The following is a 12,087-nucleotide window of genomic DNA, read 5'->3' on the forward strand; positions in this document are numbered from 1 at the left end:
ACCCAGAGGGGCAGATAATCCCTACTATGGTAATCCAGTGACCATAAAAATATTATCAGTGCCTATGGATAGTCTGTCTCTAATATTGATGAGCTGATATTGCATGCAGAGTGCCCAAACCTGCAAAATAATGGTTCTTTTACTTTGGATATCTTCCTATCTACTAATCCAGTTTTGAACTTTATGTCCATTATGGAATGACTGTAGTATATTATTATTATTATTATTATTATTATTATTATTATTATTATTATTATTATTTCACCTTTTACATATGTTTCAAGGCGATTTAAAGACATGCTATAAAACAGCCAAAATAGTTTTACTTTTTTTTTACATCACCCCCACCCCTGAAAATAAGCTTAAAAGCAGTACAAAACAAACACCTACAGCATAGACCTTTTCATCCAGCTGGAAAAGCTTATCGAAACAAAAATGTCTTCAATTGTTTCCGGTAAGTACAGATAGCAGGTGCCTATTTTATCTCAACAGGAATGCTGTTCCACAGAACATGTTGTTGGTATTTCACTTCCAGAAAACCCTGCACCTTATAGTTTTGCTCAGAACCCGTGCTAGACACTGTGCTTCTTCACAAAGACATGCAGTGAAGCTAACAGCCCTTCTGGCTTTATCTCTGAGATAACAGGAGCACTAAAGGTCACTGAGGATTAAGAAATTGTTAAGGATTAAGTGCCTATTACCTCTCCTTGTCCGTGTCTACACACCAGCTGGGGTGGTGTGACAGATGTGCTACTTAGATACACTCCTCCTCCAAAGCCTAATGATTTCAGCCTCAAAGGCCTGATGCCCACCATCAGATTCCTGGTGGCTATAGAGATCCAGAGGTGTAATCAGAAAAAGAATAAGGTGGATAAAGAACAAGGTAGATAAGAGGGGCAAGGGTAGAGTCCATGTGGTATAGAGGTTAGAATGTTGCACTACAGCCTGGGGGACCAGGGCTTCAATCCCCACTCAGCTATGAAGTTCACTGGGTGACCATGGGCCAGTCACCATCTCTCAGCCTAACCTTTGTCACAAGGTTGAGGTGAAAATAAAAATGGGGAGGGGGGAGAACCAGGTATGCCATCTTATGCTCCTTGGAATAGAGGTGTGATACCAATGTAATCCATTACTAAAGAACCAAGCGAGCACAGTCTTCCTCACAATGGTGTAGCGTGGGTTGCCGGTGCCCAGGGCAAGGCAGGGCAAGTGTCGCGTCTCCTGGTGGACTGGGCAGCTGGGGTGGAGGCGTGCACCTGCAGGATGTGTGCAGAGCCTGCACAAAGGGTGAACAGAGCCCGCCTCCATCAGACTCCTCACCTGTTGCCTCTGTCCACCTGCCCACTAGATCAATCTGCCTTCCGCTGCTCCGTGCTGGAGCCACAACCCCAGAGAATGAGGCTGCCCTTCTGCCTCTTGCCTCTCTCCCTCCTGATCCAGGTGGAGCCTCTTGCCTCTCCTTGGTTGTTGGTGCTAGTGGCGGCATCCTCCTTGCGGCAATGAGGAGGAGGCACCGCTGCCCGCCCCCCAGCCCCGTGGGCCCGGACAGGGCACAGCTTGGCTTGCCTCCCTACAGTTCTGGCCTCAATGAGGGAGCCTGTCATGGGGGGTGCCTGGTAGTGCCCCCTCAGAAATGTGTACCGGGGGTCACGGCCTCTCTGGCTGCCCCTCCATGCTACGGCGCTGCTTCCCCAACAGAGCCAAATGCCATAGCCTCCATTTCTTAACAGGGCAGGCAGGCAATTTTTAGAGTGAGTGTTCCTTTCCTCTGGCACTCTCTATGTAAAATTCCCTTCTAGCATAATACTACAGGATGTCAGGTCAGGGTTTGCTCCAGAGAGCAATCCTAGGGAGGATACTTGTTTCTGCTTGCAGCTAGTTTCATTCGTAATGTGCAGAGAGGGAGAGTCGTTTTCAACAAGGCCTATGTCAGACCAATGCATGAACATTCATTTTTCTACTTTCTTGTTGAATCGAAGCAAAGGCACTTAGTTTGGGCTGCTGTCAAAAAATAACACAGCTTAATTTTAGGGCTAAGATTGTGATGAATTCTCTCTCTCTCCCTGCAATTTGACTGGATTGTTTTCTGCACCCATCTATGACTTCCACTGGAAACCTAAATAAGCTGTTGGGAAGAGATGGTACTTAAATAGCTCTAATGAAGCAGAGGCTCTAGTTTAAGTTCTTACAATGCAGGTAATTTATACAAAATACTGGCAGCACTTTGGACGCATTAGCTTGATGGGGAGGAAAAGCAGGTCAGTATTCACTTGAAATATGCCTGTTATTAGCAGCACTTCTCAGCGTCTCTGCAAGGCATAATTTAAAAACATTTTTTTTTCTGAATTGCACCATCTGGAAGGGGGAAAAATCAATAATATATTTACATGTGGCTCAGCAGCTCCAACTGACTATAACTTGAGTATATGTAATGTATATTGCTTCGCCATTTGCAGATATGGATCCAGATAACATACCGTCTTGGCACAGGGACAAAAACCCAAAACCAGTCTGTATTTGAGTACAGCCACGCAGGGAAGTAGTGAAGCCATCAGCCTCTGTGAAGGGAAAGTTTGCTTCCTGTAGCATCTTTGTCTTGTGTTAACCCCATTGATATCTAGGCAGTGGTGGAGGAGGGTCAATGCTTGAAGTGAGGATGGCAACAAGAACACGCTCAGATCCAGTAGTGAAAAATCAGGAATAGGGAAGAGCAGAACTGTCAATGTAGGCTTCTCTCTAGTTCACATTTTTCGAATCTTAAATTCAGTTCTCCACATTTCCATTCCATTCCATTTGTTTGTTTTTTAAAAAACTCATGAAAATCTACCAGCATTTTCATGCCATTTTATCCTAATATACATGCTTGTATGCAATTTTGCCTTATACGTTTTTGCAAACAATCTCCTCCAATAGAAGGCATTTTCATGTTATTGTCATCAATATATGCTTCGTGTTCTTTTTGCACACTTTACCCTGCTATGTGCATTTTTGTTTCGATTATTTGGATGAAGAACTCATCACTAAATTGGCATAAGTGTGCATTTTGAAGGATGGCCGTGGGCTTGTCCACCCTGCAGCTGTTTGTGTTCCCATTTAATTTGCATTGTCCACATAAAATTACCTTCAAATAACAGTCCCCTGTAAATTCAGGTTTATTCAAGTTGGGGATAATCTGATAAATTGAGGTAAATCAGGCCCCAAACAGCTTTGCCAGACTTTCCTTCTCTCTCTCTCTCTCTCTCTCTCTCTCTCTCTCTCTCTCTCTCTCTTTTGTTGGAGAAGGCAGAAAAGTGGGGTAATGATTGTCATACACATCCCATATACAAGTGAAGCAGTTTGGGGGGCTGAAATTGTCCCTTCTGGGTTTCTTGTCCAGATTACATTAATTTTGTTCCTCCTCCTTCCCATGTATGTTTCAAAAGATGACAAGAAGCAGGGAATGTGTATTACATAGACTGATGCCTAAGGGGCAAGGTAAGTCGTTGCTCAGTGCTTCCTCTCCACTCTTATGCCATTTCCACATATCTCTTCAGAGTTCCCCACAAAGAGGGATTGACTATTAAACCGTTCTGAAAATTGTAACTCTGTGAGGGGAATAGGGGTCTCCTAACAACTCCCAGCACTTTTAACAAACTACACTGGGAAAGGGGTGGTGGTCATTACTGAGTTGGATTTGTTTTAAGTACTTGTGTTTTTATATTTTAGTTTATTCTTAGAACTGCCCTGAGCCCTTGTGATGAAGGGTGCTCTCTCTCGCTCTCTCTCTCTCTCTCTCTCTCTCTCTCTATCATCTATCATCTATCTATCTATCTATCTATCTATCTATCATCTATCTATCTATCTATCTATCTATCTATCATCTATCTATCTATCATCTATCTATCTATCTATCTATCTATCTATCTATCTATCTATCATCTCCCAGGATTCCTTGGGGGAAGCCATGACTGTTCAAAGTGGTATGAAACCGCTTTAAATGTATAGTGCAGATGAGGCCTATGTTTTACTTAGAGTAAACCCACTGAAATTAAGTTAGTTATGCTCATTAATTTCAATGAGTCTGTTCTGAATATGACCAACAATGAATACAATCCAAACTTATCTTTGTAAAAAAACATACTACAATAACTTAAAATGTATCAACATATGTCACTGAAAATATATGTAACAAAAGGAAATTAAAAATGGAATCCAAAAATGAGACAGCCCCTACTCAAACCTGCCTTCAGGCAGATGTCTTTCATAATCCTGCTAGCCAAGATCCTTCAATAAGAGATGTCATGGACCAGTCCTGGCATCTTGCCCCAGTGCAAAGGAGGTGCTCTTGGCCTCTCCATACAGATGTAGCCTACTTCCCACAAGGCAGCCTGAACCAATTACCTTCTGAGCTGGAACCAATTACCTTCTGAGCGACATCACCATCAAACAAAGCAACCACAGCGTATAGATGCTCACAAAACCCATAGGGAAATAGTATAAGCTACTTGAGACTGTCTTGCCCAAGACCTCCCAGCATGTGTCATGGCTAAGTGTTGATCTGAAAGTATTGCATTCAAAGTCAATCCTCTGCCTTTGTACCCTGTTTTCCCATTTTTGTGTTTTGCTTCCCATTTTCTTTCTTTCTACTTCAAGACTCATAACCCTTGGAAAGCACGGGGAATTGTTTTCTTGCTCTCCATCAACTGACAAGCTGTATTCATGGTTGATTATATTATGATACATTCACTCTTTACAAGCAGTGATTCAGTAGACTCCAAACCCTATTGACAGTTGCCATAGTGAACATATTAATAAGCATCGTCAAGGAGCTATTGCAGTCCTGCATCGGTGCTAATGGTAACAGAAATGTGGAGAGCACATGGGGATCGGGAAAACCATAACCCCTTCAAGCTGGTTTCCTACCACCAATCAGTTTTTGCTTCGGCATCTGTGCTGGGATGTTTTGTACGGTCCCATTTATTATGTTGTCAAATGTTGAAAGCGGCTGAAAAACTGGGAGACGTGCAATCTGATGTCTGCGGAGAAGAGAGGAGTTTGACAGGTTTGTAATAGGGGAAACGTTGGGCTATAACAAGCCAGCAGAACAGTAGTTGAAAGGTTGGCTGTGCCTTGGCATGGCATTTCTTCATGAGTTGGGAAGGAGGAAATGCAGCAGTTGCAGAACTTAGTTGTTATGTAGCTAAGAAGCTTTGACAGGCCAATGACAGATTAAATCATCGAGAGGACATTTTTATGAGAGGCCTCCAGATGGCAGAAGTAATGCATTGTTGTATGTCTTAGATTCATGGCTCTGCTAGAGCTATTCTCTCCCCCCCCCGCCTCCCCCCCTTCATTAACAAGATATGTTTTCCTTTCTCTGCAATAAGACTTATAACAAGTTTAAAGAAAAAAGGGTTTGGAAAGAAACCTGAGAAACCAACTCTCAATAATGCTGGGCAACTGGGATTTTCAAACTACATTCCATTGTACACAGCTTGAATTTCTTTCCTTTCCTTTTCTTTCTTTCTTTCTTTCTTTCTTTCTTTCTTTCTTTCTTTCTTTCTTTCTTTCGACATTGTGACGCGGCAGCTAAAAAAGCCAATGCAATTCTGGGCTGCATCAATAGGAGTATAGCATCTAGATCAAGGGAAGTAATAGTGCCACTGTATTCTGCTCTGGTCAGACCACACCTGGAGTACTGTGTCCAGTTCTGGGCACCACAATTCAAGAAGGACACTGACAAACTGGAACGTGTCCAGAGGAGGGCAACCAAAATGGTCAAAGGCCTGGAAACGATGCCTTATGAGGAACGGCTAAGGGAGCTGGGCATGTTTAGCCTGGAGAAGAGGAGGTTAAGGGGTGATATGATAGCCATGTTCAAATATATAAAAGGATGTCACATAGAGGAGGGAGAAAGGTTGTTTTCTGCTGCTCCGGAGAAGCGGACACGGAGCAATGGATCCAAACTACAAGAAAGAAGATTCCACCTAAACATTAGGAAGAACTTCCTGACAGTAAGAGCTGTTCGACAGTGGAATTTGCTGCCAAGGAGTGTGGTGGAGTCTCCTACTTTGGAGGTCTTTAAGCAGAGGCTTGACAACCATATGTCAGGAGTGCTCTGATGGTGTTTCCTGCTTGGCAGGGGGTTGGACTCGATGGCCCTTGTGGTCTCTTCCAACTCTATGATTCTATGATTCTATGATTCTATGATTCTATGACATATTTCTTACTTTCTGCAATAAATCTGTTCTAATACCAATTTTCCCTGCAAATATTAGGCAAAAACTCAGGTGATCTCTAAAGCCTCATTTGACTCTGAATTTCTCCAGAACTGTGCACTCAGTAAGAAGTTCTGTTTTCCACTCTGCAGCAATCTATTTTCTCCTCTTCTCTCTGCTGATACATCCCATTTTCTTGTCATAGGAGAAATCGCTGTTGTATAATCTTTCCCAACAAGGAGCACATATCTTGTTTGAGCCTGACTACGCTGAAACGTTGAGACTGGCTTCTTTCTTTGCTCCTGTGCTGAGCTTAAACTGCAGCTGTTCAGCATCTGGTTGCTACTTTGGAACAATATTGTGAATTCCAAGGGTGCTTGAAGATGTCATTTCAGTTCTACCTGTAATAAAATATATTAGGAGGGAAATGTGTCTTCTGCATAACGCTGCTATGATCAATGTGTAAAAGCCAGAAGGACATGGTGAGAACAGCCACATTTTTTTAAACTTTTGGGTTTTTTTTATTCCCCATTCAGCAGCTGTTCATATGTTGGGGCGGAGCCATGGCGCCCCCGTCCTGAAATTGACTTTGGTGCTGCTTACCTGAATGAGACTGGGCAATGGCAAGGTCAAGGCCACAATGTTGCACCAATGGGAGCACTGCTGCCCATCTGGTGCTCTGGCCTAGTTGTCAGTACAACCTTGCTGCTGCCCCTCCTCAGCATCACCCAGGTAAGCAGTGCTGATGTTCAGAGGGAAGCTCAATGCTTCCACAGTGCCACATATGCCACTGCTGCAAGTCAACCAATTTCCAAAGGAATGTACGTGTCAGGCTTTGGGGATTCGGATCCCTTCCCCGGTGGCAGTAAATAAGCAGATCAAATGAAAGGAGTGTTCTTACCAGATAAGTTATTTAATAATCACAGCATATCTCTCTAAAAACGGTGTTGCTCCCAGTAAAGGTTCACCCCCTCCGTCCCCATTAACTTACATCACTCCTACATCGGATAATCTGAGCTTGTTGCCAATGTGCTTTCTGTTCTATCACTTCAAAGCCCGTCTAGTCTTAGGCGAAGGGGGGGGGGTCAGGAATGCTGTCCAAGGAAAACTGAATCTGCTAGCTCTCTCTCTCTCTCCCTCCTGGTGTTTCCTCTTCTAGCTGTTCCTCACCCAGTTTTTTCCCTCTGGACTATGCCCTTCTGCAAACCACTGTTCTAAATCAATATTGTACTGTCCTTCTGCCCTTGGGAAGGTTTAGAAAAGGGGGGGGGGCTCCCACCATTCTTCCTCAGTCCAGTCCCTGACAGTACATCACAGTCAAAATGACTAAAAATGTGAAAAAGTACAGATAGTAATACAAAACTAAAAAACATCATAGCATGACACAGCAGACAAAACATCTAATTCAGCCACAGACCAAACAGTGCAAATAAAACAGCATTTTGTGGGGTGTGAGTTTATGGAGATTGTGGTGCAGGGTAAAAGGGTAAACCACCCAGTCTGCCTGCTGTTGTCCCAATCCTGACTGAGCTCTCCGCATGGCTGTGTTTAAAACAAAAACAAAAAACCCCCAGACATGCTAAATGTGATTGTATGTAACATGTAGTTTGTCCCTCGGTCTGCCAGACTGCGTTGACTCCAGAGTACAGCCACCCCATGGGAACAGTAGAAAGATGCTTTCAAATTCTCAAATACTAACAAAATAAATCTTTCTTCACTGCATCAGATCTCATCTATAAAGATGCCAGTAGTTACAGAGAACAAATATCTGGCTAACATTCTGACATGCATGGGTAACCATAAGGAATTTGGGTGAAACTCCCAAGCAAAGAGACTTTTAAGTCTGTTTATAGGGTTGGCATGGCTGTAGAGACACACAAGGGCACCTAAACAAGAGTGGTTTCTGTCCTGTTTGTGCAGCACCTCAAGTTGTCCGGGGACAAAGATGCGGGAATTTCACCCAAGATCTTACCTTTTGCTTTCTCACCTGTGCATGCACAATGAACATATAGCCATCTCTGCAATAACATCTTTAAGAAAGAGTTTATGCCACCCCTGTTTATACACAGCTAAAGGAGATTCATTTTGCCAGGATTTGGAAATTCAGAAGAGTCTACAACTTTCCCATGGGATATTGTGGTCTAGATGAACATACAGTGGTACCTCGAGTTACAAACGCCTCCGGTTACAAATGCTTCAGGTTACAAACTCCACTAACCTGGAAGAGTTACCTTGACTTGAGAACTTTGCCCTAGGATGAGAACGGAAATCGTGTGTCGGTGGTGCAGCGGCAGCAAGAGGCCCCATTAGCACGCCTCTAGTTATGAACAGTTTCAGGTTAAGAAAGGACCTCCGGAACGAATTAAGTTCGTAACTACAGGTAACCACTGTAGTTTGATAGGCTGAGAAGACTGTGGAGTAGGGAAGTCTGGAATTTGTAATTCTGTACTTCAAAGCCTGTATAATATTTACTTCTTATCTCACTATGCCTCCCACCCAAACCTCAATAAGAACATTAGTTTGCCTGTTTGTTAGATTTGTAATTGGCAATAAAAGAAGACACATTTATTATTCTACACCATCATGCGCACGTCAAATGCTATGGGAAGGCTCTCCTGCACACGGCTGAAGGCAAAAGAAATTACAAAAACAAGCTGTTCGTAGCATTTATATGGCAAAGCAACACTAGTGACTACAGGCAGAAAGCAAACAGCATCCATTCCTGGGAATTATAGCCAATCCTGCAGATTTGATAGCCATTGAATGTACTTGTCTATTTCATATTTTGGAAACGGAGAGAGCACAGAGCATGGCTTTTCAGATCTCTCTTATAGATAGCTTTGTGACTGCATGTTGTTGAGCATCTTTGTCAGTCAGAGCAGCCATGAGGATTTGTGGGAGAAGATTTGAAATGCCTCTCTCAATGTTCCTGGAACATCATTTCTGTTTTCTTGTCAGGGATTTCCATTTGGCTGGAATTGTAGATAAACTTAAGGTGAACAAAGGAAGGATTTGGCAGAAACTAAATCCAGCTTTACCTTTTGCTGGCTTTCTGCACATTTTTTTTAAAAAAATATCTAGCTATTAATATGAAATGGACCATTATTACCTGTTTCTTAGAATCTGGAAACTATTAACTTAGTGTTAAATGGAGAAAGAAAGCATGTCACATGTACATTTCCACAAAAGGAATGCTTAACGAAGTGAGCAAAACTGAAATGTGTTAGCATTCAACCCTTGTTTTACATTTGACTGCCACACAAATTGCAAGTTGGGATGGTGGAAGAACTAGGCATTCAAAGTAAAGATGAATTTGTTTTTGCTTTCAAAAATATGTACTGCTGAATGTCATACAGCAAGTATTTAAAAAGTTGGCACCAGTTGCTTTGTATTTTGGTCAACATTCTTAACTCCCTATTTTATGCCATATTTGACTATATAAGTGATATGTGGTGAGCCATCCCCATTCATTAATGTGGCCTGTTGTCACTGTCGCAGCTCTAAATTGGCAACTGAGGTAGCCAGGCTAGGATATACAGTGGTACCTCGGGTTAAGAACTTAATTCATTCTGGAGGTCCGTTCATAACCTGAAACTGTTCTTAACCTGAGGTACCACTTTAGCTAATGGGGCCTCCCGCTGCCGCCGCATGATTTCTGTTCTCATCCTGAAGCAAAGTTCTTAACCCGAGGTACTATTTCTGGGTTAGCGGAGTCTGTAACCTGAAGCGTCTGTAACCTGAAGCATATGTAACCGAAGGTACCACCGTACAGTAGGTGGATATGTCTTTAGGAAACCCACTTCCTGTCCCTCCCTCTGTGAAGGGAAGTGAGTGGGCTTTGTCTGCCATCTTCTAAGCTTTGTTGTTCTGGCTGAAAATGTATTGTAGGATGGCACAACAGTAAATGCAATAATAGCATCGTGTACCAGTTGCCTCCTTAACCTCAGCTATTGATTATTATTGCAACTCCCTGGGAAAACTTCGATTGTAGAAAGAAAGCAAAAACAAGTGCAACTCATCTGAAAATTGACCCTAGGGAGTGATCCATATAGGCTCAGGATTTTCCTCCTGAGGATATCATGCAGCCCCACATACAGATGTCTGACAGAAAAGTGAAACTGTGTATTCTGGTTCACTCACATGGCCTGCTTGTGCTGATGCCTTCTAGGCTCGCTTCTTAAAGAGTCAGTACACAACAGAAAGCAAAGTTTGGCACTCTACCCAGAAGCTGTTACAATGGGAGTGACACTGTTGCATGACATCTTCCAGTTAAAAGTCAAGAGAGAGAGAGTGCCTCTTCTCTACACTTCTCTACCTTTCAGCCAACTCTGAGCTGTGATGCTCAGAAGCTCATTCTTGCTCTGAGAAAATAACGGCCTGTGGATGGGACCAATTCCTGATACTCATCATTTATTTTTATTTTTTTTAAATAATAATCACAGCAATCCCAAAATAAGGTTTCCATATTATTTCCCCCACCCCTGCCTCTACAACACAAACACACACACAGTAGATAGATGACAGATAGATAGATGATAGATGATGATAGATATATATAGATTCTCACCACTATATCAAAAAAGAGAAAAATATCAAAGTGCTTTATTGCAATAATACATAAAACATAGAATAAAAAGCATACAGAAAGTTAACTGATATCAATTAACATCAGATATCAATTGTGGGAAGATGTATTCTTAATTGCCTCCATAGCCCTGGCAGAATAGAAAAATTTTCAGCAGGTGTTTTAAAATCAACACAGAAGGTGCCTGCTGAATTATGTCAATATCCACACTGGTGCACAAGCAAATTTTATGCAAATTCATGCCCTCTTTACAATTACTATTATAGTGATTGTGTTTCTCCTTTTTTGACTATCGTAAATAGCCACCCTAGATTAGGGTGTCATAAAAAGCTACAAAACAGGCAGAAATTCAGATTCCCCAAGGGATCTGAGTAAAAGCCAGATCCAGCAGAATTATTTTGAGTCTTTTAAAAGGGCATAGACCTGAAAGAGGATGTGGGGAAGAGTGTCACTCTTCCAACTTCTTCCTTCAGCTTCAGTTCTTTTCAAGAGAGAAACAACCCTTACCACCTGATAGTCAAGGAGGAAATAGGGGGGCACATGCCCCAGAGGCTTTTCAGGCACTGGGCAGAGACTTCAAGGGCATCACTGCACCCTTAGATGCTATGCTGGTGGATGCTGAGGGAGCATACATGCAGAATAACTTGCATTTATTTAAATGTTTACTTGCTGGGCAGCTGTATCATTCCCAGGAGGAATAAAAGTTGTAGCTATTGACAGCAAGTTATTATCTTTTCCACTGCAAATAGTGGGAACCTGATCATGAAACCATAATTAGATTTAAAACAATGGTTTTTATTCTGTACCAGGCAAGAAACATACCCAAGCACAACAGCTGTAGCATTTCCTCTTGCCATCTCATTTCCGAAATGCTTTGGTCTTTTTGCAGGTAATGAGGAACTCATTACTAGGCTCTCTTGAAAGCTTTCCAGTCACTTTGAAATGATTACATATTACTGAAAGATTACACTCTGCTTTAATATCATTTTAATTGAGGGGCATAGGTCATTATTTTAATAATGGTCTCCCCCCGTTCTTCAAGATTTCTCTTTACCTGTACAAAACATTTCTACAATGGCCAGCATTCATATAGCATCCTCTAAGAACAGAGCTCTGTCCAAGGCAGCCTGTGATCAAGGCGATATTTTTTGTGGCAGAAGGTGATAATTCACAATGCTATTAGGCACGCAATTTCAGGGCATGTTCATGGCTCACGAGTAACGGAAAAGCACCAGATAGAGGACATTTCTTTGTCTCACACTCAGCAAAAACGTCTCCAGAGAGCATTACAGAATGTGAGTTGCA

This window comes from Podarcis vaucheri (genome assembly GCF_965113315.1).
Source record: "Podarcis vaucheri genome assembly, chromosome: 2".
Classification (NCBI taxonomy): domain Eukaryota; kingdom Metazoa; phylum Chordata; class Lepidosauria; order Squamata; family Lacertidae; genus Podarcis; species Podarcis vaucheri.